The 10076-nt window shown below is 37.1% G+C and overlaps 1 long non-coding RNA gene across 1 annotated transcript in view; it reads left to right on the top strand.

Moving 5' to 3' along the window:
- LOC111822288 (uncharacterized) overlaps nt 1-8597 on the top strand; it is a 72976-nt gene extending 64379 nt beyond the window's left edge. Inside the window, exon 3 of the long non-coding RNA XR_002825572.1 lies at nt 8520-8597. This is a non-coding gene — a long non-coding RNA (uncharacterized LOC111822288). The remainder of the gene's footprint in view (nt 1-8519) is intronic.
- Nucleotides 8598-10076: the final 1479 nt, after the last annotated feature.

Raw genomic sequence — 10076 nt, 5'->3', positions numbered from 1 at the left:
CTCACCAAGGTAGAATGTAGAACATTTTCTTTATAAACTGTGTTATGCCAATTGAGCTAGATGTTCCCCGAGACCATGGTCCCCACAGCCCTCAGTCAGCAATTCGGTCCCTCAGGGAGTCTGGATGTGTCTATGGAGCTTCCATGGCCCCTTTCTCATTTTCAATGTTGATTGAGCTTTCTATCTTTTGTTCTTAATAAGTTGTATCAAGGATTATCAGTTTTATTAGTCTTTTCAGATAACAAACATTTGGCTTTGTAATTCTATTATTTTCTTTATTTAATTAATTACTCTTACTTTTTTATTTCTTCTTCCTTGGGTTTCCATTTCTGTTTTTCTCTGATCTCTTGAAATAGATGTTTAGATCATTGATTTTCAAATCTCTTTTCTAATATAAGAATTAAAGATGATAAATTATCCTCCAAGAGTTACTTTTATTATACCTTTGAATTTCTCATATGTATTATATATAGTATCATTGAGATAAAATATTTTTAATTTCCATTGTAATTCTGAATTATCTGATGCGTTATTTATATATCCATTGCTTAATTTCCATCAGATGGGTATTTTCTAGTTAATTTTTTATAATTTATTTAGATATTATTCCTTTTGTTGAGTTGTGCTTAATGACTAAGCTTATAGTCAATTTTAGTAAAATATTATATGGACAATACAAATGGATATGTAAAATAGAGTTGTTGGATGCAGTTTATTAGTCAAATGTGTTCATAATATTGTTCAAATCTTCTATAAAATTTTTTAAGGTATCTATTTATTCTATCAGAGAGAAAAGCATAAAACTTTCCCTACAATTGCGGATTTAAATATTTCTCCTATTAGTTATGTGAATTTTTGCATCACAGTATTCGAGGTTATATAATTGGTTCATAGAGATTTAGAACTTATCTTTCTTTCCGATGGATTGTTCCTTGTATCATAATGAAATATCCTTCTTTACCTAGAGCAATGATTCTTTCCTTTAAGTTTATTTTGACTAATATTATAATCATTAAATCAACTTTCTTTTGGTTAGTGTTTAGGAAGCTATGTCTTTTTCCATACTTTTAATTTCAAATTTTCTGTTATGCTATGGTTAAGCCATATCACTTATAATCAGCATTTAAATGAAATTTCCATAACTCATATATAGCAGGTCATAATAATAAGACCGCTTTTAAGTACTTTTACATCATCAAAGACTTTTGATTGTATATATACATATATAATTTCCGACTGAGAGATTAAATAAACAGAGAATAAATAACACAGAGGTTAAATAAATCTCCCAGCATCATATGCTACCTAATCAGTAGCATAAGCAATATTCCAATTAAGTGTTTTAATTTCAGTTCCAGGGTTCTTTCTATTATACCACACATATCTTCGCCTTCCTTGTATTAGAATATAATAGAATGAAGAAAGGTATTAAAGTGGTCTGCTTTCCTGATTTGTGTTCTCTGAGTTGATTTTAGTTTGAAATTCTCCCTCAAGATCAAAAGCATGTAAACACCACGCTGGCCAAACTGAAGGAAGAAACCACATCCTTCTGACCTCATATCCTTTTTTAGGGTCATTGCAGGTTATAATTGAAAATTGGACCTACTCTACTTGTGATCTTCGCTTTAATAAAGTTGTTGACGGTTCTTTATACGTACGGACATTCCAACCAGAGGGGTTTAGGATCCAGATGGCTTTAGAGAAGACCATCTTACCTACATAATGGGCTCCACATCATTCTTAGACATACCTCTTTGGTGTTTCTTTGCTGGGCTGCTTCAGTGTTTATCCTTCCACCATTTTCTGTTAGGGAATCTTCTCAAGGCATCCTCTCTTCTGTAAAGCCTTTGGGTAACCACCTGTTGCCTTCCAGTTGATTCCAACACATAGCAACCTTATAGGACAGAGTAGAACTGCCCCATAGGTTTCCAAGGCTGTAATATTTACTGCCACATCCTTCTCCCACAGAGAACCTAGTGGGTTCAACTGCTGACTTCCCAGTTAGCAGCTGAGTACTTAACCTCTGCTTCACGGGGCTCCTTCCTTCAGGTATAGCAGTTGTTTTTCAGTCCAAGGAGTATCCACCTCATTTCACCTCGTACTAGTAACAGCATCTAATTTTCCTTTCAATAGCCATTCCTTCTCACCCACAATGCATGTGATTCTATTGGGGGTGATCCTTCCTTCTAATTCTAGGAGTGGGCACAAGAGTCAGATGTGGCCAATCAGAACTTTTCACCACCACCCCACACGGAGGTGATTGCTATAGGGCTGGGCATGGGACCCAATTAGGACAATGTACATATAGCCTCGGACTTTTTTTCTGGAATTATCGGGCAGAAAAATACCCTTTTCTACTAGGCTTATTAAATAGGTAATGTGTAAACCTAAAGCCGTCCCTAGATAGAGGAAGTCTAACTGAGAATGAAGCCCTTAGAAAGAAAAGCATAAGTGAGAGATGGAAAGACATCATTCAGAGTTCCTGGATTCAGCCCTGCCTGAGGTTGCTGATCTACCCTTGGAGCTTGCAGTTATGTGAGTCCTTTTCCTCCATTCGTGTTTAAGCCATTTGACTTAGGTTTATCAAACACCACTCTACTTTGTATTCCCTCTCTCATGCTTCACATGGCAAATCATATTTAAATGGCATGTTTCCATTTATCTTTCCCCAACCTCACTATGAACTCCTGTTAGGAAGAACCAGTGAAATTTTCATCTCTATTCTACTGGTGCTTAATAAAGCTTCTGCTTTATAAAACATATTCAATAAATTTGGGAAAAAGAAAAGAAAGATGGGAGGAGGTGATGGAATGGATGAAGGATAGTCATAGAGCTTAATTTTTAGGAGGAGACTTATTTATTCCTTTATATTCTTTCTTATTATAGAAAGCAACTAAGAAAATAAAGAATTGCCCTTTGTCTTTTTCAACTGCCCACAGTGCCCTCACACAAAGACTGATAATGTACCATAAGTATTACTGACAGAGCTGATATTATGTATTCCATCTTACTGTCAGAACATATGCTAGAAGATGCATCCTCAATTTTTTTGATTCAGAAAATATGGCCATTGCACTTACTCATAGGTAAGAGAATTACACTCCCCACGTCATAAATCTTGGCTGTCAGTAGCGCCCACAGACCAATGCATTTCAAGATGTGATGAAATCCCTCCCGTATTGACCCCAAAGTGCAGGATTCCTGCGAGCGGTGACAGGCGAGCTGAAATCACTTGAGCTTATAGAAGTAGTCAGAAAGAATGATTAAAAGCGTGATACTGAGGTTGAAGTAAAATGCAGCTAATGTAGGAAAAAAAATGCTTTCAAACACAGTTAGTGAAAGAGGCTAAATTAAAATGTCAGATGCAGTAGCAGAGGTAACCTTCTCATTGGTTACAAAAAAAAAAAAAAAAAAAAACAGTGATGCATAGCAACCATTCTAGTTACCAGATAAGGTATTCTCTTTTTTATTGATCTTTATATTGATCTGCTAGAATAGATCTTAAATGCAGTTCAACACTGTTTAAATGTATCTTCAGTTCTTAGCAGGACAGAAATTTCTATGGTGAGAAGTAGCTGATCTTATGAAATCAGCTTTATTATTTGTATTAGTGTTTTCATTTTAAACATAGTGATAATGAACATGAAAGTTCACGATTAAAAATATATATATATGAATTACAGTTTGGAGAAATTGAATTTGGGGAATCAGCCTACAGGATTTTTCAGATGCTTCCCAGACCACTTATGAATAAGAAGCATTATAGAAAACAGAAATTGTGGTCTAGTTAGTGGTTAGATAATTGGATTCCTGGTACTAGACTGCTCATGCTTAAAATCCAGCTTGACTATTATGGGACTCTGGGAAGGTCATGAAGCTGCTCTGAACCTCAGCTTTACCAGATTGAAGATGGGGTGAAAATATATATACTCTGAATTAAATCCCACATTATTCTGGAAAGACAAGTGAGGAATCTTTGATAACTCACCTCAGAGGAGCCGGAGTTAGTGGCAGAGTACAAACCTTGAAGGTACAGGCATGTCTAGCCTGTTCAGTCTAATGTAGTCTTCTTCATTCTTCGGTCTCCCTAAAGAGGCCTGGAAATACACGAACACAGTAACCTTCCTGTGGCCTTGTTAGACATGACCGACAGCCACACATGGGTTGTTGAAGAGTGCAGCATGTGGACCCAGTGCCTGCACCTGAGTCTTGGCTCTGCAACTTACTAAACGTACAACCTTGAATAAATCATTTACCTACATGTGCTTGGTTATACCTATAAAGTGGAGATAATTAAGAACTCCTACCTCATTGTGTTGTTGCAAGAATTGGATGAATTAACTCAAGTAAAGAACCTAGACATTGCTTGGTACAAAATAAGAAGCAAGTAAAATCATTATTATAAATAAGTACTTGTTAACTTATCACAATATGCAGCTTTCTATCTCTAATTTAAATATTGGATGACTGATAATCCTATATGTCAATAAATCAGTAATGTTACCAATCCCTGATCATATACGGTCTCCTATATCCTTAAAAGTAGGATGACTTCAAGCAATTTCAAATTTTCAGTGCGTGCGCAGGAAAAAACAGCAAGTGTCTGTCGAGCTCTAAGGGGCCCTTAGTTCCATTTTCACAGCTAATGGCTTTTAAATAAGCCACTAAATGCCATTTGCTGGGGTTGTCCTTCATCAGCAGTGAAGCCGTATCTATGTGTTTCAATGGCAAATGGGAATTCTCTTATCAGGCTCATACTGTTTACAGATAGCAGAGAGGTAAGCAAGAACAGTTACCAATGGTTAAAATAAAATCTGTAACAAGGCTAATGGAACCAAAACGCCAATTCTGTAGACGTTTTTTCCTCTCGGTCCCATCCCCCTCTCTAGTATCCCATTGGGAACTTTCTCCTAGTCTAAGAGCAGCACAAATGATTAACATTTTGCTGCAGCTTCCAGTTGCCATGGATTTTTTTTTTCCTTGACAATACAACAAAGCATAGGAAATATGTTGTTTTGTCTCACTCACAGAATAGGAAGGATTTTGCTGAAGCTGCAGCCAATCTCACATTATGAAGGAAAAACTGAGCCAGCACGATGATTTAGGCCCCTGAAAAATAAACTATCAGGAATAAAATAGGAGTTCAGAACACATTGGCTGCCTTGTGAGTGAGATTTAAGAGCCACGCTTTCAACCGTAAATAAATTAACCTTATTTATTTTAGCTCTGTTTTATGATTTGTTTTTCTTTAAATAGGATCAGTGGGATATGGATGGATGAGGATGATAATTAAGCCAATTGGTTATTACATTCATCATAAATTAGCAGAAGACAATGAGAGGTCTTTTCGAGGATACCGTTTTAGGTATTTGGAATACTGGTAGAATGGTTTTCTGTTAGCTTGCCAGAAAAACATGTTTATTTCCAAAAAGAAATGTTGCTCCGTGGTGTTTGGGTATTCATGTGTATTTAAAATGATGGATTTTGCTAAATAAATTGGAGAATTATGTATTAAGTAGTAATTCATAAAGACAATAAAATGATTTCCAACCATCCTGTTATTATTTTGTGTAGTTCTTCTTCCATTACCCTGCTTCCCATATTTGGTAATATATTGTGATACAACAGGTGTAAACAGAGGTGAGTCAGATGCAATTGGACACTTTTTTTTCATTTTGTAAGTGTATCCAGAATTTTTCCCTATAAGAATATACTACTAGGATATGATACATTCATATGACCAAGAATACACCTAAAGTAATTTTCTAAACAAGTGCTCTGTCTGAGCACATTCTGTTAAAACGCAAAACTGAATATGGGCATAACAACTGTATTAAGTGGAACAGAAATTTCTGGAGGCCAGACTGACTATATACTTTTTAGGGAAACCGGAGAGAGTTGGCATTACTGGGGATAGGTTACTCTTCTAGCTCTCGATTCCATCTCGTTTCAGAACCCCTTGGTGTGGCTACAGTCTGGGAAGGGTGTTAGACGCTGACGGGCCTGTGGATGTCACAGTAGTGTTCCTCAGTGAAAAACTTGTTGACAGAGCAGAAGACATGGTGGTAGAGAAGAGGTTGAACCATGGTAAACAGCTTAGATAGCCACTAGTTAGGTCTTCAGTACATTTGAATTCATAAGTGATGAGCCCTGCCTAGACGTTGCTCTTTTTGGAAAGTCTAGTATTTCAAAGAGTCAGTTCTCACTTGTCAGAAACTTACAATCGTATATTACCTTCTTCAGAGTCAAAAAGTACTAAAAGTACAACTGATTTTTCCATAGGCTAGGATAAGAGATCATGTCACTACCTCAAAAACAATCGTGTATAATGCCTTCATTTCTGAAAATAGTTGCGTCTAACTCCTCTTTATTCTTAGCATCCTTTGGTGGCAGAAAAAGAAAAAAAACATAGGTGTATTCCCAAACACACCTGTTCCCTACAGGAGCCGTAAGAATGGGGAATAAAGACTGATAGCCTCAACACGCCTCTCCACCAACACACCACTGTCTCCATCCCCGTAAGTGAGGACCGCTGTTACACACAGGAGCAAATAGAGCAGCTGAGGGTTTAGGAAACAAACATGGTGACTGAGTTTCAGCATCTTTCAAAGCATCCGCTGCTACCTCACCACCACAAGACTCCTCCTCTTTAAAAGCTCTAGTCTTCTCTAGTGGCAATTCCTTCCTTCTCTGCTGTCAACTCTTAAAACACTTGAACTTAACCATTTAACAATATCTCCAATTGAATATGCTACTTTTCTAAGAGTTCATTCTCATTTTCTTTCATTTCTGTCGTTTGGTGTGGATTACTTCTTTGGTTTTCACTTCTACTCTATCTATCTATCTTTCTATCTGTCTATCTACCTGTCTATCTCTCTCTCTCTCTCTATCTATACATATATGTGTGTTTTTTTTTTTTGAATGTGAGGTTTATTGCTCCACATAATTGTACACCCCTGCCAAAGGTGCTCACTAAGTAGATTGTACCCCCCGTATTCTGGCAGGGATGGCTACTGTGATGAGACAGTGATGAAAAACGAAAGTAAGTTCATTTAGGGCTGTAGTTCTCAGTAAATGATTGACCTTTACCCAGTGGCATTTTCATGAACTTTATCGCTTACACAGTAATTAAGTCATAGAGGAAAGGGTAAAATTTGATCTTAGACTGGTTCCTCCTGTCCTTTGTCCTAGGGTGAGTTGACACAGAAATCTCTTCTACACATGCATAGCCCCTTGATACATAGTACGTAAAAGGAACAAAGGAGCAAAGGGCCCTAAGGTGTCTAAACCACTCCTCACTTATCAACCTGATTAGGTTCCAAAGAACAGGTCGTTATATGAAAATCAGTGTTATGCAAAAATGGAGGTTGACCATGTCAGATCACAAAATGGAGGATGACTACATCACTAACATAACTGCCAAATTACATCATTATTTACCAAACCACTGAGAATCATGACCCAGCTAAACTGACACATAACTTTAACCATCATAGCCAGTGTTACTCTTGCCTCGCATCTCAGTGCTTGTTACTGCCAGACATACATTGTTAATGTGCAAAATCGTCCGACAGTAGATTTTTCACTCTTGTCGTAAATGCAAAATGTTGGATAACGAGATAGATGATAAGTAAGGAGTAGGTGTATATAGTTGGGATGGAGAAGAAATGTGTTTATATGCTGAGAAAAAGGGGAAGGGAAGGAAGAAGGAGGCTGCTTGACACAAACTGGGCTCAAAGATGTGTGACAGTCTTGTGGTAAGTTTTGATGGCGTCAAAGGAAAAAACATTACCTCCCCTTCTGGGATCTAAGATTAGATCTTGCTCATGCCTCTAAGGCTCTAGGAGAGCTTACAGCCAAAGCACTAGGGGAGTGGGGCTGCTTCCCCAGGGTACATTCTTTCAGTACAATTTCAGTGCAAGGATCATGCAGCCAGTGAGGGGAGAAACTGCTTTTTGCTGCCCCTGCAGCTACCTAATCTCATCCACCAGATTGATTCATTATTCAATAGATATTTACTGAGCACCAGTCTTGAGATTGGTGTGGACCCTGACAGAGGTGGAAGAAGTTTCTTTTGCATTAATAACTTCAATTTCACTTTGAAACTTTCCCGGAACCTTTATTTTCCCTGGTTTGATCTCACTGTGAAGTCAGTGCGTTTCTATCTTCATGGAGTACCCTGGCAGCACCAAGAATCAAAGCAGATCATTGAAGATATGCCAATGATCTGCTTTTAACCTTAGTGCCTTTCTCAGTAGGTTGAATATACTTTTTTTTTTTTTTTTTTTGCCTTCCAGTTATCAAACAGTGGGTTTACATTCATCTTTTAACCATTAGGTGTCATATGAATCAACTTCAGGAGAGGCTAGTTTCTAATTGGTATAATAACTTATGACAGGCACTTTGATCTCTTGTGCCCTTGTGGCCATCTTAGGCAATTTGCTTTCAAAGAAAGAGATATTCATTATGAATAATGCTTTTATTCATTTTTTTATTTCTTTTTTTTTCATATTTGGAAGAGAACCTTACCTAAAAGAGGGAGGATAAGACCTGAAAAAGACACAGCAGCATCAAAGAAGTTAATTTATAAAACAGGTAACAAGACAATGATGGAATCTCATTCTTACATAAATAGCCTCCTATAAATTTGTCCTCAACCTCATTCTTCTATTGAAATTTTTTTCTTCTTATTCAGTGTAACATCTTTTCATTAGTGATCACCCTGTTGATTTCAAATTCTAATGCCAACCAATTATGATGCATTTATTGAGTCCTTTAGCATTCCAGAGTCATAGCAAAAAGGTGGTGAATTGTCTGACTCATGCAATCTTAGATGATTTATTAATTTTATGCTATCCATTGGGATCCCATGGAAATGGGCTGTTTATGCCTTTCCAAATCTGACTCAGAGACACATATTTTCACCAAGACTTTTCGGCCCCATATTTCAATGTCTTCTCCAATCTTCTTTATTGTATCCTACCTTTTAGTTACCGTAACAAACTGTAAGCCATAATACACGACAGTAAGAGGAGGTTTTGGTCTTTGTTTTCCATATTCATCAGTTCCCTCTGATATGGAAAACCTATCTCACATGTAATCAAGTCATGGTGCCCAACCGTACCAGACATCCAAGAGCCTCCAAAACTGTGCTTTGGAGATTTCGAGTTACTTAGCAATGTTAGGGTAAGAGCTTGGAATAATATTTGTGTCTTCCTTCTCTTTCTGTCTCTATGTCAAGGTTATCAAAAATATGTATTTTTTAAACTGTCAAGATATCTCACACACTTTTCCTTTACTCCCCATTCCTAATCCGACAACCCTCATTACCCCAAGTATTTTTTGTAAGAGTTCCCACTTTGTCTTCTTACCTCAAGATTTTCCCACATCCATCCACCTGTTTGGTACACTCATGCCAGGCCAATCTCTCTAGAATGCTACATTTAATATTTCATTTTCTTATTAAAATAGCAAAATAACTTTCTTCTCCATGAATTCCAAATTCTTCTGCTTTGTTTTGAAGCTCACCATAATCTGACCCTGCCCCTGACACACACACACACACACACACACACACAACACACACATTCACCTTTCCTTACCAAATTCTCTTATTGTACGTTACATTTCAGCCTAGAAGTTCTTTTGTTTACCTCAACCACATAATGCCTGTTTACATAAGTATATTCCATGTCTTTTCTCATTTTATTTTCTCTATCTATAATGCTTTCCAGTAACCACTCTTTTGATTCTTCTGCTTAGTCTTTAATACCAATTCCTCTGTGAAGACTTTTTCTTCTTCAGTCCACATCATCCTGTCTGTTCTTTGTAGCGGGAGTTAGTAGCATATGTGTTATCCTTAATTGTTCTGTAATTGTTTCATGTGGATTACATGCATGTTCGTTAATAGATTGAAAGTCCCTAGATTCATTCATTTATTTATTGAGCATTTGACTGCAAGTGCTTGTCAGGCATTGTGCAAGTGATGAAGATAGGGATTCCTAAAAGAACAACAAGCAAGATGGCATATACCAGGTATGCCACCCACCACTGCTCCATCTGTAACAGGCATTGCT

The sequence above is a fragment of the Trichechus manatus genome, unplaced genomic scaffold (genome assembly GCF_000243295.1).
Source record: "Trichechus manatus latirostris isolate Lorelei unplaced genomic scaffold, TriManLat1.0 scaffold00152, whole genome shotgun sequence".
Lineage (NCBI taxonomy): Eukaryota > Metazoa > Chordata > Mammalia > Sirenia > Trichechidae > Trichechus > Trichechus manatus.
The sequence above is the reverse complement of the archived record's forward strand: the minus strand, read 5'-3'. Positions and strand labels throughout refer to the sequence as shown.